Source organism: Eleutherodactylus coqui, chromosome 9, assembly GCF_035609145.1.
Source record: "Eleutherodactylus coqui strain aEleCoq1 chromosome 9, aEleCoq1.hap1, whole genome shotgun sequence".
NCBI classification, from domain to species: domain Eukaryota; kingdom Metazoa; phylum Chordata; class Amphibia; order Anura; family Eleutherodactylidae; genus Eleutherodactylus; species Eleutherodactylus coqui.
In genome coordinates, this window is record NC_089845.1 from 138,354,717 (window position 1) to 138,382,263 (window position 27,547).

General features: G+C 46.6%; 1 pseudogene; it reads left to right on the forward strand.

The window, feature by feature from the left end:
* The first annotated feature begins 664 nt into the window (after nucleotides 1-664).
* Nucleotides 665-8,851, forward strand: LOC136578859 (perilipin-2-like; annotated as a pseudogene).
* Nucleotides 8,852-27,547: the final 18,696 nt, after the last annotated feature.

Genomic DNA, 27,547 nt, shown 5'->3' on the forward strand with positions numbered 1-27,547 from the left:
CAAATAGTGCAGAGGGGCGGAGAGGGGGTGGAGAGGAGGCGGAGAGGGGGCGGGAGCTCAGAGCACTGCTCCCGGCTCTTCCAGCCTCCTGCCCCTCAGAGAGGGATGCTGTATATTGACCGGTGTGAATACCCGGCCGATATATGGTCGTCTGAATCCACCCTAAAAGTTGCATAAAATTCCTGTGATGATAAATTCCCTCTAGGGCCTTTTCACACAGAATGGAATATTCCGCCTCAGTCTTGTGGAATCTGCCCCCCTGAGGGATATTCAGCAGCAAAATTTGCATTGCTACTGTGCAGACTTTGGTGTGCAACTGAAAATGACAGAATTCTGCCTGCAACTCCACATGAAAATTAGCAGAATATGTAGATCAGTATTTTCTGTGTACCGCATGTTTTACACGCATGAAAAATAGACGGGACACGTACGCCCTTGTGCATGTACCCTTATCCTGGGAGACTCTTTGCCTTCCAATTGACTCCACCCATCTGGTGACATCACAACTACCTGGAGCATCACCTGGTGGGCGTGGTTAACTGCCTATAAGTCCACAGACTCCCTAGCAGCAGTGATTCTTTTCTTCTACAGCTTCTGGTTGGTGAGCGGCTTGTAACAAGTAAACAGGCCTTGGCTGAGTGCCTTGTAGGTTATTACTAATAGTATGGCAGAAATGGTGGAGCAGCAACAGGTAAATACTGACTTTCTGTAATGGGGATATTACTGATCGCTGTGGATATATTCCCTTCGGTGAGCATTTTGACATTTATGGTATGTTCCTATGCAGTGTATTATAATAGCAGCAAAGTGCATGAAGTTGAAGAAAACTCTTCACTGTGCTCCAGAAAAAAGTCTACACTTAGGCCTCATGTCCATGGAGAAAATCAGGCCCGCTACGGATTCTCCATGGAGAATCTGTAGCGGGTCCCTCCTGCCCCGCGGACATGAGGCATAAAAATAAGAATTAACTCCCCTCTCGCCCTCTCTGGATCTCCCCTTCGCCGCGGCTTCATCTTCTCTCCGTCGCGGCCGGATCTTCTTTCTGCGGCCCGGCGGATGCGCAGGGCACGTCGGTTGCGTGCCCCGCGCATGCGCCGGCCCGAAGAAAAAAGATCCGGCCGCGACGGAGAGAAGATGAAGCCGCGGCGAAGGGAAGATCTGGAGCAGGTGAGTAAATTCCGATTTTTGGTCTCCCGCGAATCCGGACAGCTTCCATAGGCTTCAATAGAAGCTTGAGGGAGCCGTCCCTGCGGGAGACCCGCACAAAAATGGAGCATGGTCCAGATTTTTCCATGGCCTTTTTTTTTTTTTTTTTTTTTTTTAATCACTTTTATTGACTATCCGCGGGTATTTATCTACCTGCGGGTGGTCAATGCATCCCTATGGGATGTGGATCCGCGGGCAGGAGAAGAGTTAAAATCCGCTGCGGATTTTAATTCTTATTTTGCCCGTGGACATGAGGCCTTATAGTACCCTGTGGTGCAGCCCTTCTATCTGTAGCACATCAATTTATGCTGTGGGCCTCACCTGTTCAGGTGAGCTGTGAAACTTGTAGTGACTCTGAAACCCACAGTGACTGTAGCTAAAGGCTTCTATACCGCAGTGCAAAAGTACAGTAATAGTTAATGCTTATGTAGCTGCCCAGAGCTGTAGGCCACTTCAAAATGTCTTGTTTGCCATATGCACTCATATTGACGGCAACTTCTGTATGAAGGATGTGTGGTGCACCTCTGCAGCACTGAATGTGTTAACCGTCTGATGTGAGGTGTCTAGCAATGTATGCTTTTTGGGATATGTGTTTTTGCAAGGTGTATGAGTAGAGTGAAGTCTGTCATTCTGCAAGTGGCTGTTGGCAAGTCAGTCAGTTCTTGGCCTAGTCTGAACCAGTCTGAGGGCCAGGACGCTTGGCATATCTGGTATCTTTGAAGTGCCATCCATAGAATTCCCCTGTGCCGTGGAAGTGAGAATAGAAGCCAAAAGGTATTACCGTCCATCCTGTATATCTCTTATCCTAGGAGCCTCCGGGGTAGCTGCAAGATCCTGTGAAAAGACCTTCCGCAGAGTTGAGTTTCTGCCGTCTTGTGAGGGAGAATGAGTTTCTGCATTATCCCAACTACGTTGTATTTGCACATGTGGTGACCCGAGTTGGAGGCCTGCCATGATGGGGGTGACCACGGGAAAACCATATGGAATGTGGCACTGCGATCTCTTCAATCAGCAGAGCCAGCCTGGCCTAGCCCAGTTGCTCGCAGTACATAAACATAGTATTAAAGAATATGAATGTCGTGACTCCAGCACCTCTTACGCTGCTATTCACATGGCATGAAATAACTGGTTCACAGTCCAATAATTTTTCCAGGAAATCAACCGGAGGTGCACTGTTGTGCTTCAATCACAACTTTTCAGCTCGGATTCTTCAAGTAGTAAATTGTGCAGATGTAGTCTTTACAGATATTCACTTCTTTCACGCCTTTAATATTGCAGGCTTTCTAGGACACTTTCTATGAGACCCCACCACCAATTGCAAAAATAAACAGTCAAAAATTCTCAACTGAGTGCTTCTGTTTAACAAATCTGGGTTTTCATGGCATGCATGGTGCTAGAAAAATGTGCTAAATTTATTCTGTGGGTAACTGCAGGTAAAGATTATTTTTGACACTACAGAAGGTATAGCACTGTCTAGTGGCCCCTTTAGACACAACCATTTGCTCAAAAGCCATCTTTTGAGCAATAATCATTCTGTCTGAATGCTCTGCCATTGTGCACGGTTCGTTCACCGCTCATTTCTAGCCAGCTAGAAATGAGTGAGCCTTATGACTTTCTCAGTGGGCGGCACTGATATTCTTTCAGCTGGTATCCCGCTGGGACTTCCAGCAGGATACCAACTGAATGCTTTGAGAGCAAAGGAGCTGTCAGTGCTCCTGATGTTTCTTGGAGCTAGCAGCTCAGCGGGACACTGCGAGAACAAAGCAGCTGTTAGCATATACAAACTAGCTGTATTGTTCTCTGGGCTAGCATGGCAGTCTCCCATTCCACCTGCACAACTCTTAGCTAATTAGCTGAGTTATGCAAACATGATCGCTCAAAACCGTCATTTAAACTGTCGTTTTGAGCGATCATCGCTCTGTGTAAATGGGCCTTTAGCTATAAAAGCCTTGCAATAACATTTTGTGCTATGGAGGGCTTTTATGGCTTTATACAGTGCTATACACAAGTGTTCAAGACTAGTGTTGAAGGAACTGAACCAGTAAAACGCTTTCAAGTCATAACTTACTAAAAGTTCAGGTTGGCAAAGCTCAACACAATAGTGTTCTACTGGTTTGGGGTGTTCAACACAAATTGGCTCACTATCTTTCTTAACAAAACCGCCTGTACCTAAGAACATTATTGTGTGCTAGTAGTCATACACATTATCTACAAGTCATCTGGCTGACGCTCTTAACCCTTCCCTGGTACTTCAGTGTGTCTTGTTCTCCCCTTAGAATGTGCTGGAAAGGTTGGTGAACCTCCCATTGGTGAGCTCCACTTATGATCTGGTGTCTTCTGCCTACGTGACCACCAAAGACAACCATCCCCTATCTGAAATCTGTATGTGACGTCGCAGAGACAAGTGTGAGAAGCATCACTTCTGTGGCTATGAGCAGCGCCGAGCCCCTCCTACAGCGACTGGAGCCTCAAAGTAGGTGGTCTATGGAAGGAGGGTCTCATTCAAGTTTTCACTTTCACTGATGGCATAGTCGCCCAACACCTGTGTTTATTATTCAAGGCACAGAATTAAATTTCATATCTATTAACCCACTAAGGAGCAAGCACTGTAAATATACAGCGCTTGGTCCCAGGCTTAAAGCCCAGCCGTATGCAACATTACAGCGGGGATTAAAGCCTCCTGCTACTGCAATCAATCAGCACAACAGGTTGTCAGCTGTTGGTCACAGCTTATAACACGGAGGAGGAGGGAGAAGTGGGTTTTAACACTTTCTGCCTCCTCCTTTCTTTAGTACACATCACTCAATGAGCGATATGTACTAAAAAGTAAAAGTGGAATTGTTCTATGGGAGCCAATGGCCACGTGACCACTGGGACTTTCCTGCTACAGCAGAGCTGCTGGGATGTAGAAGTCCCTGATCATCTGTGCCAGTGACTATTTTCACCACAAGGGATGCTTCTCCCTGTAACTGAGGCTGCTATGGATACCTCAGCTACACTGGAAAAATATCAAATTAAAAAAACAAAACATGTGAATGTCCCCCAACGGTCTAATGACATCATGGGGGACATAAATAGTAAAAAAATTGTATACAGAAGTAAAGAAACTACAGAATAAAACAATATATACATAAGGAAAATAACCAAAGCAGACTCCAACCAAAGGTCGTTGCTATATGTGCCCTGTAACTGAAAACGGCCTGTTCCCATACTTTTTTCTTTTTTAGTGGATTTATGCTGAAATAAACTGTAGCTGTCTAGTTTAGAATGGCAAGGCAACCTATCATACAGAAAGCTTAAAGAATGGCTGTAACACCTTAACTTATGCCATGATATTGGCCTTCCTTTAAGGCCTTTTCAATAGGGTGTATATCCTGTGTACTACATGAACACATTAGTCTAGAAGTTATTCACCTGGACAGTGGTCTGTATTAAAGGGGTTGTCTCGCGGCAGCAAGTGGGGTTATACACTTCTGTATGGCCATATTAATGCACTTTGTAATATACATCGTGCATTAAATATGAGCCATACAGAAGTTATTCACTTACCTGCTCTGTTGCTAGCGTCCTCGTCTCCATGGATCCGTCTAAAATCGCTGGCAGCTTGCTTTTTTTAGACGCGCTTGCGCAGTCCATTCTTCTCCTTTCAGCACGAGCCGCTTCAGTGTGCTCCCCGCTACAGCTCTTCTGCGCATGCGCAGACGAGCTGTCACTGCTCGGGAGCGCGCTGGAGCGGCCATTCTGTACCATCCTCTGTTAGAGGAAGGTGCAGAGCCGCCCAGCTGTCCCGCCGCCCTGCCGCCCAGGTAAGTGATGGGCCGGGAGGGGGGGGGGGCTGTCGCTGTGATGGGGGGGGGGGGGGCTGTCGCTGTGATGGGGGGGCCTGTGATATGGGGGGGGGCCTGTGATATGGGGGGGGGGGGCCTGTGATATGGGGGGGGGGGCGGCCTGTGATATGGGGGGGGGGGCGGCCTGTGATATGGGGGGGGGGGCGGCCTGTGATATGGGGGGGGGGGCGGCCTGTGATATGGGGGGGGGGCGGCCTGTGATATGGGGGGGGGGCGGCCTGTGATATGGGGGGGGGGGCGGCCTGTGATATGGGGGGGGGCGGCCTGTGATATGGGGGGGGGGAGGCCTGTGATATGGGGGGGGGGAGGCCTGTGATATGGGGGGGGGGAGGCCTGTGATATTGGGGGGGGGGAGGCCTGTGATATTGGGGGGGGGGAGGCCTGTGATATGGGGGGGGGGGGAGGCCTGTGATATGGGGGGGGGGGGAGGCCTGTGATATGGGGGGGGGGGGGAGGCCTGTGATATGGGGGGGGGGGGAGGCCTGTGATATGGGGGGGGGGGAGGCCTGTGATATGGGGGGGGGGGAGGCCTGTGATATGGGGGGGGGGGAGGCCTGTGATATGGGGGGGGGGAGGCCTGTGATATGGGGGGGGGGGAGGCCTGTGATATGGGGGGGGGGGAGGCCTGTGATATGGGGGGGGGGGAGGCCTGTGATATGGGGGGGGGGGAGGCCTGTGATATGGGGGGGGGGGAGGCCTGTGATATGGGGGGGGGGGAGGCCTGTGATATGGGGGGGGGGGAGGCCTGTGATATGGGGGGGGGGAGGCCTGTGATATGGGGGGGGGGAGGCCTGTGATATGGGGGGGGGGAGGCCTGTGATATGGGGGGGGGGAGGCCTGTGATATGGGGGGGGGGAGGCCTGTGATATGGGGGGGGGGAGGCCTGTGATATGGGGGGGGGGAGGCCTGTGATATGGGGGGGGGGCCTGTGATATGGGGGGGGGGCTTGGGATGGGGGGTGGGGGGGCTGCGCCGGTTACCTGCTGCCTGGCGGTGGGTGACTGGTCGGCTGTGTTCACTCCAGGGGTCCGGTTGGCGGCTGCGGGGCGTCTGGTTGTCAGGGAGACACAGCTGGTAGCGTCTCGGGAGCGCGCACGTCGGGCTACAGCAAGCGATGGGAAAAGAGCTGGCGGCCATCTTGGGAAAATTTTTATAAGTTGCTGGAACGGTAAGTACAAACCAGCTAGAAAAGTCATTTACAGGGGGGCTTAGTAATGTATGCTTAATTAGGGGGACTGGGCAATAAAAAAAAAATCCACTCCTGCCTCAAGACATCTCCTTTAAATTTGGTGGGGGAGGAATCACAGAATGTCCTAATTTGCTCCAGGTCACAGATGAGTAGAACATGCACTAGCCGCTGTTTCCACATAGACAGGGTGTCAGGGTGTTTTTAAATGGGAGTTGCACCTGTGAATCGTACTTGCATCTGAATGTGGCCTTAGATGAGCAGTTCCTTCCCTCTGCAGTTACTTGGCTATAAATGACTCATGTCCTTTAGACAGCAAATCACAAGTCCCTAAATGCTGTACTATGTAATAATATTGATGAGTTGTATCATAATAAAGGATACTCTTTCTCTTCAGTCGCTCTGGCTAACAACATGGCCTGTGCTGGCCTGGATAAGATAGAAGAGAAGGCCTGGATAAGATAGAAGAGAAGCTGCCTATTCTCCATCAGCCTTCTGGAAAGGTGAGCTACTAAATCCTGGAACCCTATAAATGTCCCATAAACTAACCTCTGTAATAGTGGTGTGGGGTGGGTTGCTGGGTTGGCGCTCACGGGTATAAATGCCTCTCCTGGCAGGTGGTGGCTAATGCCTCAGAAGCAGTTGTTGGGGCCAAGGATGCCGTTCTTCAGAGGATCACAGGAGTAGTGGATAAAACCCAGGGAGCTGTGCAGGATGGTGTGGAGAGGACTAAGGCTGTAGTAAATGGCAGCATTAGCACAGTCCTGGGAAGCGGTGTAGTGGAGATGATGAGCGATCGTGTGGACGCTGCACTATCCAAGTCTGAATCTCTTCTGGAGAAATACCTGCCGCCGACAGATGAAGAGTTGGGTAAGCAGAAGGGCGCTCTCTGAAGCGCACTTGGAGATGCTGGTGCTGTCATTGCAGGAGGTACAATACCTCTATGCATAGAGGTGCAGTGTTGAGTTCCATATCGAACCAGCCTCTGTCCATGAGGTCTTCATGTGTTACATTTGAAAACCTTATAGGATAATCATTAGGCTAGCAGGGCATTTGCCACCCAGGCTGTCAGACCCCTGATGAATGGCTGTCCTATGGCTAGGTGTTCATTTCAAGAACTAAAGAGCCTTAACAACCCCTACTCTGGCAAACTTGACAGCAAGCTAATTTACTGCTGCTCTTTAAATGGCTTTAACATGGTCACTAAAGTTATACCATCCTCACTGCCACCACTAGTACCAAATACTTGTATTGAAAGCATGGATCTGTATAGTGATGGAGCGTTCGAAGAATCTATACAGACATAACTAATGTCTTGTTTTAGCTGAGGAAGCAACTAAACCAGAAGGCCTTAAGTTGTCCCAAGATAAGGCCAGCTACTATGTCCGCCTGGGATCCCTCTCTACCAAGGCCCGCAGACGTGCTTATCAACAAGCTGTGACCCGGATCAAGGATGCCAAATGCAGAAGCCAGGAAGCCATTGCTCAGCTCCAGATCACAGTTGAACTGGTGAGTAAATCTCTTTGAGGGATCTGTTATGGTTTGACTAAGCTTCAAACATCCATCAAAAGTTTCTTTTATCATCTGTAATATCGCTTAGTTTGCAGATTAGACTAGGTATATATTTAAGACTAGTCATTTTTGTTTGAAATGCAAGATATACCAAGAGTTCCACTTATCTATATTCAGTTCATAAATTTGCCATCTTCACTATCTAGTGGTAAATGCTTTTTATGCAGAAACTTCAACTGAGAAATGCTGCAGTAGTTTCAAGATGTTCCTCCCTAGATGGCATTTTTAGGGCACCATATGGGGGGGATGTAATATCACATATAGAACTTTAATAGATGTTCCTTTAAAGGCGTCTATCCAGGAGAAAGCTTCTATAACTTGTATTGTAAAGGGAAAAATGCACACTAGTGTAACTAATATAAACAATATGAGGTCCATGTATCAATGGCATCCTCCGCAATATCTCCCATGAACACATGGTGAATATAACGTTACCCTATACTCAAGGTGGAATATGCAAAAAAGAACATGGATGGTGCCAGTCAGAAAATCCAGAATGCCCTGGAGAAGATGCATAAGAAGTGGCTGGAGTGGAGTAAAGGCACAGGACAAAATGCTGGTGGGGACCCTGAAAGCACTGAGGTAATGCCAATCCCCTATAGTGTATGTTGGAATCATCTGGACCCTGGGAATCTCACATGTCTATTTCTCTCTCTAGCACATGGAATCCCACACTCTGTCTATTGCCCACAATCTCAGTCACCAGCTACAAACCACATGCCTGTCTCTGGTCACCAGTGTCCAAGGTCTGCCACAAACCCTTCAGAAGAAAGCTCAAGATGTGAGTGCCATGGCTGCAGATGTCTATCAGACCTTCCATGATGCCTCTTCCTTCAGAGAAATGTCTACTGGCCTCTTAACCACCACTAAGGAGCAGCTCACAAACATGAAGGGGTCTCTGGAGGAGGTGCTGGATCTCTTGGTGAACAACTCTCCCCTAAACTGGTTGATAGGGGGCTTCTACCCTCAACTGGCTGGTAGTGAAGAAAAGGAGCAAGAATCTGATGGGGGAGACTCTGCCAAGAAGGAGTATTAAAAGCTTCAGGTGAAGAAATGTTGTCCTTAAAGGTACAAAATCCAACCGCACATCGCCATTCCACTTCCAACTCCTCCTCCACTTCATCTGAGGGCTGGTAACAGCAGGAGCAGAACACATGACAGTGGAGGGGATATGTCTGTAACATTGTCTTTCCACAAATGTAGCAATCAATATTTATAACCACTATGTAGACCTACTGTTCTTGTGCACTTTTGTATTAAAATATCTGCATCAACTCTTCAGTGTTGCTGATTTGTCCATACTGCTGCTTGGTGACAAAGCAAGGTATAAACTAACTTTGTGCTCAATGTGGTTCTAACTGAGAACTTGCAGTAGTATTCCTACAGGAATACTGGTAAATGAAGCAGGTTAGATATATGGGTATTATCTAAACCCAACAGCCTCAGATGCCAGTGACCTACTGTATGGCCACTTACATGCTAGTGACTATCTTGTCTTACCCTGACTTGAGGTCTTGTGGTGACACTAACCATTTCAATCATTTTTAGAATTTGATGTTTCTTGGGGGCTTACAGTTTCTGCCATAATACCACAGCAATGCAGATATTGCCCATTGATGGGGAAAATTCCCCTAAGGTGAATTCTACCATGATAATATAACTTCCTTGTGATGCTTACTATGTTTACATAGTAAAGACTTGCACCTATAAAAGACTAAATCACTTGAGCTGTTGTATAATACACCGCAGTACTTGGTAATTTCTTTTATTTTTATTTTTTTCTTGTGGCTAACTATTACAGCAAACTTTCAAGACTACTTAAGCCTCTTCATTAAGCTGCTATGACAAACTGGCTGAAGAAACAAACCAAGAACAGATGTGTCCAGATTCCTTTACATTAATAAAAGGACTAGCTAAGGACTCGCACATAAGGGCACTTTGGTCCATAAAATGCTCTTTGCTACTTGTGCATGTTCATACACTGTGTACATTGACAAAAATGCATCTGTCTTCCACATGCAGGAAGGCCTGAGTGATATTAGCCTTGCCATAATCCTACAGAAAACAGTGTACAAAAGAGAAACTGCAGTAAATGCACCCATGGACGTGAAGGGACCTTTCAGAAAAGCAGAAGATTCCTGTGGGATACATAAAATTCTGCATGTGTGCTACGAAGCAGAAATGTGTAAATTAAGCGACATGTTTTAACATAATAGAAATGCTGTGAAAACCGTTGCCGCTATTTCCACATACAAAGTCACAATCTACACAATCGCTATGGAATTTGACTGGAAATCAGCTGTGCATCTGACATGCATATGGTACAAGATAGTGCTAGATCTTGGATCTAGCACTATCTAAGGAATAGTGACTTTCCTCTGGCCCCCTTTAAGAACTTGGTTTACTGGGAGCCACAACTACTTCTTACTAATCTTCCTTGACCTCGCCACTGCGTTTAACACTGTCCATGACTTCCTTTTTGCTATAGCGGCCTAAAGGACACTACTCTTTTCTGGTTATCCTCCTACCTCTCTGACTGCGCTTTCAGGGTCTGCTTTGTGGGCTCTACCCCCCCCCCCCCCCCCCCCCCCCTCTCGCTGTTTTTTTTTTTTCTCACAGCCCCAATCAGACAAACCATCTGCAGATTTGGCCTCCAATACCATATCAATACCATATCTATACCGCTCTTACCCAACTCTGCACTATTCCTCCAAACCTCACCAGCTTTGTCTGCTGTCTCTAATACAGTGTCCTCCCCCCTTTTTCTCAGACAAAGCCTCTCAAATTGACTACCTTGCTTTTCTGCCTTCTGGCAGAAGCATACCAAACCTGATCTAATCCCACACACATGCTCCCTATGGTTCCCAACACTTTCTATTTTGCCTATTGTATACATCTCCTGTATCACCCTACCATGTTCTAACTGTATACAATATGTAATTGTCATATTGTTTTTGCGCCCCCCCCCCCCCCCCATGTGCTCTGAGAGCCCTGCTGAATAAGTTGGCACAATATAAGATTATTCTGTTGTCCATAATCAAATGTAAACCTAGAGCCCCAGTGCTGCAAGGCAGTAGTGCTAGCCATTGAGTTACCAAGCTTCATCATAAAAGTCCCCTTTTGGTACCCTTCTATGTAAATTGACATACTGGATCATAGGAACTTTTTTTTTTAAATCTCTTCTGATCAACTTATTTCTTTGCTTGTTCATTTTATATTGCACCTGTGGAAATTCCATAGAGACTTTCCACTTCGTGGATATCCAGTAAAGATGGGGGACTTTTGGCACTAGCTCACAATGAGACTTAAAGCAAACCTGGATGATGGGTGTGACTGCTTATGCCAGATGAGTAGTCTCTAATCTAAAAAAATATTTTTTTTTTCACTAGACCATTTTGGAGTCCTGCTCTTGCTTTAATTGTTCAGCAGAAAGGCTGCTAATAACTGACTTGGAAATCTAACTTGGCACTTTGTAAGGAGACAAATTTGTGTTTGCTATTCTATAACAGGGTTTACCCCCTCCTGTTTAAGTCTTGATTTGCTATTGTAAGTTTTATGCTGGTTTGAGTAATGTTGCTTTAAAAGGGGAGGGATCGCTGGGGCACCAGAGGTAGACGTCCCAATGGCCATTTTGTAACGGCGTAGTGTGTAAGAAGCTGGGCTGAAGAGCAGCTGGATTTGTGAGGAGCTCCTTTGTTCTTGCAGTGAAGAGGTCTGGGTTGGATGGCTCTTACACCATGGCCACTTCACAGCTTATCTAGAGAAAACCCCAGACGTGTAACCAGGAATGATAAATGTGCTGACGTTCCAATACTGGAGGTTCCAAACTCCTGCTATTGAGCATGCTCTCATGCTGGGACAAGTACGAAGAGTCCTATGAGCCAGGCCAGATGCTTGGTTATGCAGCGTGGCATGTTTCTAAAGCCAATTATACTGTTATACAAGTTGCTCACTCATGAAGATTATTACTGTATCATACAAACTAATCAGATTGTTCCGATGTTCAATAAAACACACTTCTGTTTAAGCCCCAGGGCGAACAGACATGCATTACTTGCTGCCTCAACCAATCAAAACCCATGAGACCAATGGTTCTTTGATGGTCTAGCAGCTGTTCACTGGACCTGCGCAGAGTGGAGATGTCCTGCTCTGACTCCAGAGACCCCCAGTGGCTGATACCCTAAGATGAGAGGGTGACAAGTGGCTCCAGACTAGTCCCAATTCTACAACCTGGAAATTACAGTGCACATTGAAGTGGAAGGAAACTTGCCTACATATTTTGGTGTCCATCATGCAAAGTGATAGAATAATAGTCTACAGCATCACCTATTGGAATGTTAGCTACCCTATGTATCAATATCTGACCTTTTAACAGGCCTTGCAATAGAAGTAGGGATACAAGGCTTTTTCTGGCTTCCTCCCATACTCCAAAAATATAATAGGTGGCTTTAGAGAGTGAGCGTCATGGAGATGACCTCTGTACAGTGCTGCAGACAGGTGCGTAACTGCAGAGGATGTGGTTGCACCTGGACCTAGTAGCCCTCGGCCTCATGTCCACAGGCGGGTCTGATTCCGCATGAGGGAGCTGTCCCTACTAGCGGCTGTACGTACATGCTGATGTGTGGAAATGCTGGCCGTCGCACATGCACAGTACTTTCTCACCCCCCCCCCCCCCCCTTTGTTTTAAACTCCTGCTTTCCCACGGATCGGATAACTTCAATGAAAGCCACCCACGTGGAATCCACACTAAAATAGAGCATGCTGTGATTTGTTTTCCACGAGCAGAATTCGGAAAACCTATCCACATGTCTAAATTCAAGTGCGGACACCCATTATTCCCTATAGGCAGCTTGAACTGCGGATCTTCCATGCAGATTCTACAATTCAAATCTGCCTGTGGACATTGGGTCTTAGGGGGCCCATAAGGCCTCTCTTCTACATTTAAGGATCCTGGTACTATGAATAAATCATTATAGTTGTGGGCCCTGTTACACATCTTGCATTGGAGCCCAGAAGCTTCAAGTTACGCCTCTGGCTGTAGAATACATATGCACCAAATGAATAAGGATGTTTTTAAGGGAACCTGTCAGCACTTTTATGCCTATGAAATTGCCTACTTTAAACTACTAAGTTACAGCTCTTTCCAAAGACCAGTTTGCAAAGGAAAGCATGCCTGCAGAAAATCAGTTTTGAAAACTCCCACACCAGATTCTAATGTATGCAGTCCGGTGAGCAGAGTTTTTGCCATAAACCCCACATCTCCATTATATACAATCTCACATCTGCACTGGAAGTTCGCAGACTGACACAAGGGCAGATCATTTATCGCTTTTCTGAGCAGATTTGTCACTCCTAGAGATGTGAAAGCCCGGAGAAAAAAAGAAAAATTACATTTTTTTCCAAAGCCATTTCTTTCTTGGAAAAATGTTTTTTTAAAAAGTGTTCTTTTCCAATGATGATAATATTCAAACTATATAACATAAAAAATATTGTTTTGGAAAAAAAACTCCACATCACAGCAGCAGAGTTGGGTGTGTTCATGGCAAAGGTGGTATTATTGTATCTTGTCACCACCGGAAGTAGTGGTGGAGACAAGATTGACAGGCTAGTGAAGCCCCCTGTTCCTAATTGGCTGCACGTCTGGCTCTCCTTCCTCGGCCTCACAGTTCCTGGCACTCACCAGTCCAGTCTAAGTTGAGAGTGTCCCGCTGCCTTTCACACAAGCTGCAGATGTGAGTGTGCCGCTGCCATCAGCTGCTGCTGTGGTGGGGCTGTTCCTGCCCCCGCTCTGACTGCAGCCACCAGCTGTGCCCTCCTAGCAGCACTGCTGTGGCTGCATCTCCCCTTACTGGCGTCGCTAATTTTATCTTCCACCTCTGCTCCCCTTACCTGCCCGCTGTCCCTCTCGTGGTTCCTGGCGGCAGTCTCCCACCATCGCTACCCTTTTAACTTTTCTATTCACCTAAATCTGCCATAGACTGCAAGTATTCAGTCAGGAGGATGAGCTGTGATCTCCTCTATTATAGTAGCATAGTATATTAGGCTGAATTACTATTATAGTAACATACTATGTTAGGCTAAATGAAGACAATGTCCATCTAGTTCAGCCTGTTTCAACCCCCCCCCCCCCCCCCACACACACACACACACACACACCTTGTTGATCCAGAGGAAGGCAAAAAAAAAAAACCAATGAGGCAGATGCCAATTTAGCTCATTTGGAGGAAGAAAATTCCTTCCCAACTCCATAATGGCAGTCAGAATAATCCCTGAATCAATGTTGGAGATCTACCTAACTGCAAGACCCGGATCGACCCCGCTGGTGACCTAATGCCTATATCCTGTAATATCATAGCACAGTTCCACTGTCTCACTGCTCTTACAGTAAAGAACTCCCTTCTGTGTTGGTGATGAAACCTGCTTTTTTTCTAGCCGTAGCGGATGCCTTCTTGTTACCATCGCAGTCCTAGGTATAAACAGATCATGGGAGAGATCCTTGTATTGCCCCCTAATATATTTATACATAGTTATTTGGTTGCCTCTTAACCATCTTTTTTCCATGGTAAATAATCCCAATTTTGATAGCCTGTGTGGGTATTCCAGTCCTCTCATTCCGTTTATTAATTTAATTGCCCGTCTTTGAACCCCCTCCAGCACTGTAACATGTTTCCTGAGCACCACTGACCAGAACTGTACTCAGTATTCCATGTGAGGCCTGACTAGTGCCTTATATAATGGAAGAATAATGTTCTTGTCCTTCGCCCCTATACCTCTTTTAATGCACCCAAAGACTTTATTGGCTTTTGCAGCAGCTGACTGGCATTGATTGCTGCAATTAAGTCTACAGTCAACTAGTACCCCCAGGTCTTTTTCCATCTCACTTTTCCCTAGCAGTACCCCATTTAGTGTATATTGGTGACATCCGTTTCTCCTGCCCATGTGCATAACCTTACATTTATCAGTATTGAACTTCATTTGCCATTTCTCAACCCAAGCCCCCAGCTTATCCAGGTCCAGTTGTAGCCGCATATTGTCCTCCTTTGTATTATCTTGTATAGTTTAGTATTGTCTGCAAATATTGATATTTTACTGTGTAGTCCTTCTATCGGGTCATTAATAAATATATTGAACAGAATAGGATCGAGTCAGTTTTTTACACAGATACACACGTTTTCTCCCCATCTGAGCTGCCTCAATTTATATATCAACCTATTATGCGGCACGGTGTCAAATGCTTTAGAGAAATCCAGATATATAAGATTAATAGACTCTCCCAGGTCCAACCTAGAACTTACTTCATCGTAGAAGCTGATCAAATTGGTCTGACATGATCGACCCCTCATGAACCCATGCTGGTGAGGAGTTATACCATTGTTTGCCTTGAGGTATTCTAGGATGGCATCTCTCAGGAACCCCTCAAATATTTTTTTCAATTATTGAAGTGGCACTTACCGGCCTGTAGTTACTAGGTTCACTTTTAGACCCCTTTTGTATATTGGGACCACACTGGCAATGCGTCAATCTAGTGGTACAACCCCCGTCTCAATGGTGTCCCTAAATATAAGAAATAGCGGTCTAGCTATCATGTCACTTAGTTCCCTTAGAACCCTTGGGTGTATTCCATCTGGGACCTGTGATTTATCGATTTTGATCCTTCTTAACCGGCTTTGCACTTTCTCCTGTGTTAGGCATGCAATACTTAGCGGGGGGTTCGTTTTATTCCTTTGCATCTCATGACACAGTTCTTTTTTATTTGTGAATACACTTGAGAAAAAGCTATTTAATAGGTTTGCCTTTCCCCAATCGTCTTCTATGGTTTCTCCTGCAATATTTCTTAAAGGGCCAGTGCAAATCCTTTTACCATTTATATAATTGAAGAATAGTTTAGGGTTATTTTTGCTCTCTTTGGAGATCAGTCTCTCTGTCTCCTCCTTGGCAGTTTTAATCTTTTCTTTACATAATTTGTGTTTTTCCCTGTATGTTTTTAGCGCTTTTTTTTGCTGCCTTCTTGTTTTAGTAATTTAAACACTTTCTTTTTTTCGTTTATTGCCCCCCTTACAGTCTTGTTGAGCCACATTGGTTTCCTTCTATTGTAGTTCTTTTATTTTTAAAGGGTATGAACTGCTCACATGAGGTGATTAGGATGTTTTTAAACTTTTCCCATTTGTCGTCTGTACAGTTATTTTTGAGGACGTTGTGGCAATTAATGTCCCCAAGAGTAATTCTGAGCTCATCAAATTTTAGGGTAAAGAAACGAGATTGCTAACCTTCACTGCATCCAAGTGGTGTCCGTTTTGTACAGGCATGTGTCCACGGAGCTCTGGCTTTACTGCTAAGTCACAGTGGTATAACGAACAAGAAAGAGTTGAAGTCGGCTTTATTTGGTGCTTTACGCTGATTTTTTTGGCCTTAAGCACTGAATAAAGCAAGTTCTTTTGTCACATGAAGCCAACTTCAACTTCAATTTTTTTCTTAAACAAATTTTGTTTTACTGAAGTTTAGTTTTTTTGTCGCTCACTGATAAGGCTTCTTATTGAATGACAGCTGGAATTTAATTATATTGTGGTCCCTATTTCCCAAGTGTCCCTCAACCTGCACCCCCGTCATCTGCCATCTTTGCAAACTTGTCGGGGTGTACCAGTTTAGAACTACCTGTTTCTCTTTGCTCTACCCCTTCTAACTATCACTCAGCAAGCTGCCTGCTCCCCCTGCTCTTCTGAACTACGACCCTCCCCTGCATCTACCCCGGTGAGTGCCTGCTCAGTGAGCAGCAAACTCCTTTACATGTTGTCAATGGATCTCAGTGTTGCCAATTCATTTAGATCCAGGATTTGGGCTTCCAAATGTGTGACAACCATTCACTGGTGCAGCCATTGCCACATTGCCATCATTGGCTCTCCACCTGTCTCCTGTCTTCCACCCTCAGAAATCCTTCCAATCTGCCCGCAGTGACATAATGTCAACCGCCTTTTGGCCATGGAGAGACCACTGGGGGACAGCAGCCGCCTTCAGCCCGCCTTCCTGGAACTCTAACCCGGCATGGGGGCCCTGGATTTTCCACATCCCGCTTCTCACAACCTGCATTTTCACTTGGCTAAGCCCCAGCTCCTGGAGCCTCACACTAACATGACCAGCTGGGTCCGTCCCCATGGCCAGCACCTGGAGTGTTTGAACTTAGAAACAATTTCAAGATTTTTCTTTGAAAGCTCCAGGGGACGTCAGCGGGGGTAGCTGCGAGTTCTCCCCAGCCTCCTGATACTGCTCCCGGCCACTGGTGCAGCCATAACCCCATTGCCATCACTGGCTCTTCACCCGTCTCCTCTCTTCCAGCCCCAGTAGTCCTTCCAATCTGCTTGCAGTGACATTTCGTCAGCCCCCCTTTTGGAAATGGAGAGACCACTGTGGGACAGCAGCCGCCTTCAGCCCACCTTCCTAGAACTCTAACCCGGCATGGGGGCCCTGGATCTTCAACATCCTGGTTCTCACAACCTGCATTTTTACTCAGCTCTGCCCCAGCTCCTGGAGCTCCCACTGGCATGACCAGCCGGGTCCATCCCCATAGCCAGCACCTGTTGTTCTTGGACTTAGAAAAAGTTTCAAGATTTTTCTTTGTCAGCTTCAGGGGACGTCAGTGGGGGCAGCTGTGAGCTCTTCCCGGCCTACTGATATTGCTCCCGGCCACTGGTGCAACCATCACCCCATTGCCATCACTGGCTCTCCCCCTGTCTCCTCTCTTCCACCCCAAGTAGTCCTGCCAATCTGCCCATTGTGACGTTTCGTCAGCCCCCCTTTTAGACGCGGACAGACCACTAGAGGACAGCAGCTGCCTTCAGCCTGCCTCCCTGGTACTGCAACCCGGCATGGGGGCCATGGATTTTACCTATGCCCGTTCTCAGAACCTGCATTTTCATTCGGCTCAGCCCCAGCTTCTGGAGCTCTCACTGGCATGACCAGCCAGGTTTGTCCCCATGGCCAGCACCTGGAGTGTTTGAATTTAGAAACAATTTCAAGGGTTTTTTTTTGTCAGCTCCAGGGATGTCAGCGGGCGCAGCTACGAGCTCTCCCCAACCTCCTGATACTGCTCCCAGCCACTGGTGCAGCCATAACCCCATTGCCATCACTGGCTCTCCCCCTGTCTCCTCTCTTCCACCCGCAGTAGTCCTGCCAATCTGCCTGCAGTGACGTTTTGTCAGCCCCCCTTTTGGGCATGGAAAGACCACTGGGGGACAGCAGCCGCCTTCAGCCCACCTTCCTAGAACTCTAACCCGGCATGGGGGCCCTGGATCTTCAACATCCTGGTTCTCACAACCTGCATTTTTACTCAGCTCTGCCCCAGCTCCTGGAGCTCCCTCTGGCATGACCAGCCAGGTCCGTCCCCATAGCCAGCGCCTGGAGAGTTGGGACTTAGAAAAAATGTCAAGATTTTTCTTTGCCAGCTCCAGTGGATGTCAGCAGGGGTAGCTGCGAGTTCTCCCCGGCCTCCTGATACTGCCCCCGGCCACTGGTGTAGGCATAACCCCATTGCCATCGCTGGCTCTCCCCCTGTCTCCTCTCTTCCACCCCCAGTAGTCCTTCCAATCTGCTTGCAGTAACATTTTGTCAGCCCCCCTTTTGGAAATGGAGAGACCACTGTGGGACAGCAGCTGCCTTCAGCCCACCTTCCTAGAACTCTAACCTGGCATGGGGGCCCTTGGATTTTCCCCATCCCCGTTCTCACAACCTGCTTTTTCACTTGGCTCTGCCCCAGCTCCTGGAGCTTCCACTGGCATGACCAGCCGGGTTTGTCCCCATAGCCAGTGCCTGGAGTGTTTGGACGTAGAAAAAATTTCCAAATTATAATATATTAATATTAAAATTGCAACTTTTTGACATTATAGTTCTGGAGCAAGCCAGATAAATGTGCCCCATTAAGAAGAATTACATGAGAAATAGGTGGACTTTATTTTGGACTTTGCTCCACTTATGCCATTATTTTAGTTCTTTTTTAACTGTATGACACGAATAAGGATTTTAGGCCTTATTCACAAAGGTGTATGCAATTTTGGTCTGTTCTTGAACAAGAATAGGACATGCAGCAACTTTTCTAAGTCGGACTGTCTGTCCGAAAGTAAAATCAGTCTTGTAAATTAGCCTATTCAAGTAAATGGGTCTTTTTCCCGTGCGCGTTCTGTCCATCTTAGAATCAGACAGAATTTATACGGGAAAATCGCCCTTACATAGGGACTTGTATCACATAAACTACTCCATTATTCTGGATCAACAGTAAAGTCATAACAAGTAATTGTAGAAAGTAATAAGCTGAAAAAGATGATGGTCTTGTGTCTATTTGCAACAACAGGTTTTATGCATAGAAGTGTATCAGGCCATCCTAAACCTTTGTAGGTACTAGTGTAGCATATATCGACTGGAAATATGGGTTGGCCGGCCTCAGCTACAGGTATACCCAAGTCACGCAAATCGGGAGCTTTTGAGTGTGACCTGGGTGTTATCTGTAGCTGAGCTCGGCCAGCCCATACGTCCGGTGGAGACATACTACACCAGTACCACCTTTGCACACCTCTGTTTTAATATGTTTGCATAAAATGTTTTTGTTCTGTCAGATTACAATGGAAAATGTGTAGAATGCTCCATCTGATGCCATATTACAGAGAGAATCTCCCATAAAAGCATTTATGTACAAAAACAATATATAGCGGTATAGCCTCCCTATAAGCTTCATGCATATTGTTCTGCTTCAAACATGCCACCTTACAAAAAGTTCTACAGGATTTGTCTTACAAGTCTCTTAAAAATGAGAACAGTTGTATTACTTGTATGACAAAATATGTCCTGTATATTTAGAATATTGTCTTTTTTTTTTCCAGTTAAGCTTTATCAGTTTAACTTCGACTCAGTGAACTAAATAGCAGAGAGCGAGCACGCAGTCAACTCAATGAGAAATCCCTGCTATTGCGTGACATTCTCCACGAATACATGATTCTAAGAGCCCTGATTCTTAATCTGCATCTACTGACCACCTCTCCCAATGTTTAATCTAGCCCTTTCCAGCTAAATTGTAAGTCAAATAAGGACACAGCCTCCATTAAATATGAATCATCAGAAGCACATCTGTTAAATGAAGCATAGACCTTATATAAATGATAAACTAGCAGCTGTGTCTTCACTACTTGGGTATAAAATTGTGTTGAATAAGAATAGCCAAAGTACTTACAGAGGGAGCCGAACTTCTGGATAAAAAACTATGGCAATTTTTTTCAGTTCTAAGAAGATATTTGTAATTGAAAGTATATTTTAATAACATATAATGTCTATGCAAAAAAAGTCCAGCTATATACAATATTAATCAACTGATTAACTGTACTCGCAGAAAATCCTCAACAGTCGGGCAAGGCATCTTTCTCTACTCAAAACACTAAATTAAAATATTTAACTTTATTCAGTATATGAAACCAAATGTCCAATGATGGTATTACAGGGGTTTTTGCCATCAAATACATTTCTCAGCTTTCCACATACTGTGTAAGTGGAGGTTTAGTCCATAGTTGGAGGGCAAATACAGACATCTTGGAATTCAAAAGTTGGTAAGAATTCAGAAGTTGGTAAGAATACTCATACTGCTGTCATTCTCAAACATTCAATTAAGCCTACATCAATATAATCGTTGAATCCCTAGGGAATGAAGCAATTCAGGTGACAATATTCTTTTTTTTTTTTTTTTGTAAATCAGATTTTATTAAGATTTTTTAACAATACAAGGTTATGTCCCCTGACAGGGGGTAGATTTTCATTAGACAATAAACATAATATGATGCACATATTTGTGGATCTCCGATCGTCGGAAAGTTGGACTGTTTTAGCAAGGAGATCTTCCCTTATGTCTAATCCTTATATATTAACTGTTGAATTAAACCTTTTGAAAGAGAGAAAAAGAGGGGGGGAAGAGGGAGGGGGGGTATGTCCGAGGGGAAGAGGGGGAGGGAAGGAAAAGGAGGGGGAGGGGGATATAGAAGCCGACGACATCTGCTCACCCCACTGATGTCCACCATAGAAGGCCCGTCGGAGTCGGGTTGACGTTACCAGGAGCGATCAAGCCAGTCCCAATGTCCGAGGTCTCAACCAGCCTTGGTCCCCATTCCACCCCATAGGGCTGGAGGGGGATGCGTCTATCCTCTTAGTTTCCTCCATGGGTCCCATGTGATAATAAAGTCCTCTTGTGTGCCTCTATTCCAGCTAGAGAGTTCCTCCAGGTTGCAGATTGAGTCCACCTTCATTTGCCACTGTTTTAGTGTAGGGGGTTCTCTTTGGAGCCATTTAGTGGGTATTAATGCTTTTGCTGCGTCAAGTAGAAAAGCGATTAATTTATCTTTTCTGGGATGAAAATCCTGGGATGGCTTCCAGAGGAAAATCATTTCCGCTGAGATTGTCAAATCTGTTTTGAGGGACCGTAGAACTTTTTCAATGTCTTTCCAGAAGGGGGCTATCCTGGTGCATTCCCACCATATGTGCTTAAATGAGCCTTCCTCAGTGTTGCATCTCCAACACCTGTTGTGTGGAGCAAGCTTATAGGCGAAGAGCCATTGAGGGGTCTTATACCAACGTACAAGGAGCTTGTAATGGCTTTCCTGTAAGAGTATGCACTGAGATAGGCCGAGTGATGTTTGTAGGATCACTTTTATGTCTGTTGGGGATAGGGATATGTTTAATTCTTTTTCCCACGAATTTAGGAAGTTTGGTTTGTATTCTACTGGTGTCGAGATAAAGTTTCTCCTTATGAAGGAGATTGTCTTGTTCCTCGGGTAGTTCCCCGTTACTGATTTCTCGAAGGGAGTAGCAGGTCTAGTAGATCTGTATTTCTCCTTGAAACCATCCAGAACCTTGACGATATGAATTCTTTGTAGGAAGGATAGGGATGTTTGTGGAATTAATTCCTGTATAATTTCGGGCGTTTTTTTGTGTGCTAAAGCTTGTAGGTCTGATATTCGCAGGTCCCTGAATTTTGCCCACAGGCTCCTAGTTGCTGAATCTGTGGGTATGTTAAAGGAGATGTCTCGAGGAAGCAGTTAATTTTTTTTTTTGCCCAGTCCCCCCCATTAAACATACATTACAAAGCCCCCCTGTAAATGACATTTCTAGCTGGTTCGTACTTACCGTTCCAGCGTTTCAGCAAGTTATAAAAGTTTCCTCAAGATGGCCGCCGGCTCTTTCCCCGTCGCTCGCTGCAGCCCGACGTGCGCGCTCCCGAGACGCTACCAGCTGTGTCTCCATGGCAACCGGACGCATCGCAGCCGCCGACCAGACGCCCCGCAGCCGCCGACCAGACAGCAGGTAACCGGCGCTAGCCCCCGGCTCCCCAGCGCTAGCTCCCCCGGCGCAGCGACAGCCCCCCCCATCGCAGCGACAGCCCCCCCGGCCTAGCGCTAGCTCCCCCGGCGCAGCGACAGCCCCCCCGGCCTAGCGCTAGCTCCCCCGGCCTAGCGACAGCCCCCCCCGGCCTAGCGACAGCCCCCCCCGGCGCAGCGACAGCCCCCCCGGCCTAGCGCTAGCTCCCCCGGCCTAGCGACAGCCCCCCCCGGCCTAGCGACAGCCCCCCCCGGCCTAGCGACAGCCCCCCCGGCCTAGCGACAGCCCCCCCGGCCTAGCGACAGCTCCCCCGGCCTAGCGCTAGCTCCCCCGGCCTAGCGACAGCTCCCCCGGCGCAGCGACAGCTCCCCCGGCCTAGCGACAGCCCCCCCCGGCCTAGCGACAGCCCCCCCCGGCCTAGCGACAGCCCCCCCCGGCGCAGCGACAGCCCCCCCGGCCTAGCGCTAGCTCCCCCGGCCTAGCGACAGCTCCCCCGGCGCAGCGACAGCCCCCCCGGCCTAGCGACAGCCCCCCCCATCGCAGCGACAGCCCCCCCGGCCTAGCGCTAGCTCCCCCGGCGCAGCGACAGCCCCCCCCCCGGCGCAGCGACAGCCCCCCCCGGCGCAGCGGCAGCCCCCCCCGACCCATCACTTACCTGGGAGGCTTCTCGGGGCGGCTGGGCTGGTCTTCTCCGCTGGGCAGCTCCAGTTTCTGCACCTTCCTCTAACAGAGGATGGTGCAGAATGGCCGCTTCAGCGCGCTCCCGAGCAGTGACAGCTCGTCTGCGCATGCGCAGAAGAGCTGTAGCGGGGAGCACACTGAAGCGGCTCGTGCTGAATGGAGAAGACCGGACTGCGCAAGCGCGTCTAAAAAAGCAAGCTGCCAGCGAATTTAGACGGAACCATGGAGACGAGGACGCTAGCAACGGAACAGGTAAGTGGAATAACTTCTGTATGGCTCATATTTAATGCACGATGTATATTACAAAGTGCATTAATATGGCCATACGGAAGTGTATAACCCCACTTGGTTTCGCGAGACCACCCCTTTAAGTAATTTTTGGGCCAATCTCAGTGGAATAATGGGAGAGGGTCCGGGGGCCAAAGATGTTTTCAGTTTATCCCACGTTTCGCAGGGCCCTCTAATAATTGGTTAAAAGCTTTTGGACCTGTACAAGAGTCTGCGGGGGAACCATAATTCCTCTAGGAGAGACCTACCATGTGAGAATATTGCTAAAGAGAATAACATTTTGTCTTTTGTTGGATGAGTCAGGTCCATCCAGTATTGAATTTGGGTGGCCTGGTAGAAGTCGTGGACGCACGGCAACCCGATCCCCCCCCCCCCCTCTTCACGTCTTTTAATCATAAGGCTGTATGCCAGGCGGGGTCTTTTTTGCTTCCAAACAAAGTTGGAAAAAGTCGCTCTTAATGTTTTGAAAAATGTTTGAGGTAATGCAATTGGGAGCATTCGGATTTTATATAGTATTATAGGCAAAATGTTGGATTTTATAATATTTTTTCTTCCGAACCATGAAAGAAATGGTATATCGTACTTTTGTAACAGGTTTCTTATATGCGTCAGGAGCGGTTGGAAATTAGCATTATATAGGTTTTCTGTTCTCCTTGTAAACTTAACCCCAAGGTATTCTATGTAGGAATCTGACCATTTGAAGGGTGAACTGGCTTTCAGGGAGTCGCAACTTGTTGGGGGAACTGAGATATTGAGCATAGTTGACTTAGAGAAATTAATTTTGAAATTTGATAGTTCTCCAAAGAGATTCAAGACTGAAACCAGGTTAGCTATTCCTTTTTCTGGGTCCGAGATGATGAACATAATGTCATCTGCGAATGCAGCAGTTGTTAGAGTGTTGGATCCAGCTTTGAGACAGTTTATATCTGGGTTCAGTCTTACCTCCTGCAGAAGTGGTTCCAGGGCCAATACAAAGAGGGTGGGTGATAACGGGCATCTCTGGCGTGTTCCATTGCGAATATTAAAGGGTGGGGATAGAATATTATTAATTTTTAGTCCTGCATGGGGGTCTTGATATAGTGAAAAGATTGCCGAGATAAACTTGGGAGGGAAGTTAAATTGGGCTAGGACCCTCTCCATGTAAAGCCAGCTCACCCTGTCAAAAGCCTTTTCGGCGTCAGTCCCAATCAGGGGGACAGGAATGCCGTGGGCTTGGGTGCCTCTGATTGCGTGTAATATTCTGAGGCAATTGTCCCTCCCCTCTCTCCCTTTTATAAAGCCTGCTTGTTCTGTTTATTAAGTGGGGGACTAGACTTTCCATTCTGTTGGCTAGGAGTTTTGCCCAGAACTTTACATCCACATTGATAAGAGATATGGGTCTGTAATTGCCACACATCTCCGGATCCTTTCCCTCTTTGTGCAGTAGAGTAATGTGGGCCTCTTGAGCCTGTTTGGGTAGTGTGTCGCCCATAAGGAGAGCATTGAATAGGTCTTTTAATTTTGGGGCTAGAATTGGCTTAAAGATTTTGTAATAGTCGATCGATAGACCATCCGGGCCAGATGACAATATTCTAAGATAATAACGCCTTTCTCATGGCTGACTTTGGTTAAAGAACTCAACTGGACCCATAAATTCAGGCACACTAAGCAACTCTGGTATTAGATTGCCTGGATAACACTTAGTGTAGGTGGAACCAGAATACATGAGGAGGTACAGTTGGTAGGGGCAACAACAACAAAAAGTCAATAGTTATATTTAGGGTCTGAATGAGTTTTAAGCTATAGTCTAGAGTCTGATTGGAGGGTCTGGCCTGGTTTTCCCACTAGTAATCATAAAGCTTGATGTAAATGGTTATACAAAGTTTGAGAAACCTTAACAAGCTGAAGTCTTTACTGTTTATATTCACTTCTTTTTCTTTGAACTTTTTTCATTCAGAATTTTCTAACTTGTAAAGAATATGAATAATAACTCTAAGGGCTCCCACACACTTGCGTTTGCGTTTTTTGTTAACGCGATTGTCAATGGGACTTTCTAATGTTAAAAAGGCAACGCAATGCACCAAAAACGCAGTTGCGTTGCATTGCGTTTTTTACAATAGAAAGTCCCATTGACAATTGCATTAACAAAAAACACAATCGCAAGTGTGTGGGAGCCCTAATTTAGAGTAACAGAGGTGGTGTTTGTAGTGATGGGTAGAAGGAGAAAGAGGAGGAGGAGGAGAAGGGAATGACATTGGATAGGATATATCAACTATCTTGAGTAATGTAGTGGGTGAACAACCAAGAGTCCTCTTAGTATGAAATCCATGGTGAGGACGAAATATCTTCTTATAGATATCCCGCAGTGGAATTTTATTAGTAACACCAAACTTCCATTAATGGAGGATAAAAGAAATGAAGTCCTGTCTCTTAGGAGGCAAGGGAAGTCCCCAACTGTGATAGTAATGAAGGGGGCAATGAGTAATAAATAGAAGTTCAGTTTATTACTACCAAATTTTGATCCAGAGGAAGGCAAAAAAAAACCCAGAGAGGTAAAAGACAGTTTCCTCATTTAAGGGAAAAAATGCCATTCTGACCCTAAATCAGAATAAACCCCTGAATCAACATCCCTTCAGAAGTAATTAGTGACTCTAACTTGTAATTGTAATGCTCAAGAAAGGCATCCAGGCCCCTCTTAAACTATGTTAGCATTTTTTTTCATCACCGCATCCTCGGACAGAGAGTTCCATAGTCTCACTGCCCTTACAATAAGGAACCCCCTTCTATGTTGGTGTGAAAACCTTTTTTCTTCTAGACATACAATAGGGCCTAATACTGTCTCCTGTGAAACCCCACTAGTAACTGTGACCCAATAAGTGTATGCACTATTAAAAATCACCCTCTACTCTGAGCCAGTTACTTACCCACTTACACACATTCTGATCCAGACCAAACATTCTCATCTTATATAACTTTTATGCAGCACAGTATCAAATGCTTTGGAACAGTCAAGATATACAAGATACGGTAGTGGCCCAGCACATGTTTCCTGGCCCCCTCCATAATGTCATACATGTATGTCTTATGTAGGAGCTCTGTGTAAAACTGTCTTGTCATTTTGTAATGTGTATTGCGCAGCTTCAGCAAGTGAAAGGTTCAGTGGAAAAGTCTGCAGATTGCATGTGAATGTATCAATCTATGTCCTGTCAAGTAGTATGAGTAAGATGATAAATGTGAGTGCTTGAGAGAGGGAAAAGGAGTGGTGTTCCATTTCTTCTGGGTTCCTGATAAAGAGTGCCAGCTACATGGGGGTACCTTTAACCCTCATGTAGTGAAGAATGGAAGAGGAGAAGAGGTTCCCTGTATGGACTATTCCAGCATGAGAGAAGAGTGAGCCCCAAGTGGAGAGAGAGCATGAGCAAACAGTGAGTGTGTTCTTCCCAAGGCCCAGTGCAGAGGTACTCGTCTTTAATTCACACAGCCGAGCGTCCTTAAGTCTGGGACCGCCGGGTAGAGCTACTTGTCTTCAATTGTTCATGCCAAAGCGTCTTGAAGTCTGGGACCGCTTGGTGGAGGTACTCCTAATCAAGTCTGTCTTACTACCTGCACTTGGAACACTGTTTATTCTGATCTGTATTGTGCAGTTTTATTCAAGTAAAGTTTTGCCAGGCCCTGACAGTTCCCAGGGACTTGAGGTACGTTATATCTATCTGCGGCTCATTTATTCTCTGCCGAAGGTCATTCTGGTGTGTAACGGAACGGTGGCGTTACCTGTGTCAACTATCATCCCTGTTTGCATGTTTATTGGGCATTCCTTTCCGAGGGGTGTTCGGAAGATGCCCAGCGCTGCCCTGCCCGAGGCTACATGCATCCCTCCGGGAGGGAGTGTGGTAAGTGCCGCCATGACAATCCAGCCCCTTGCCCTCCCTGCTCCTCAATGTATGCCCTAGTGTCCGGGGTCACCCTATGGAACAATGACTCCTCCTGGTCCAGTCTAGAACTTATCTCCTTGTAGAAACTGATCAGATTGGTTTGACAGGAGTGATCCCTCATAAACCCATGCTGATATGGAATTATACAGGTATTGTCCTTGAGGTACTCCATGATAGCATCTCTTAGAAACCCTTCAAACGTATTTAAGATGTTTTTAAACATTTACTATTCATTATCTGAACTATTTTTGTGGACATTGTCCCAGTCGATAAAGTTAAAGGGGTTGTCTCACGCCGAAACGGGTTTTTTTTTTTTTCCATAGGCCCCCCGTTCGGCGCAGGACAACCCCAAAGGATGTGTTAAAAGAAAAAAAAAATTATTACTTACCCGAATCCCCGCTCTGCGACGTCTGCCTTCTTCCTTCTTCTTCCTTCACCAAGATGGCCGCCGGGATCTTCACCCACGATGCACCGCGGGTCTTCTCCCATGGTGCACCGTGGGCTCTGTGCGGTCC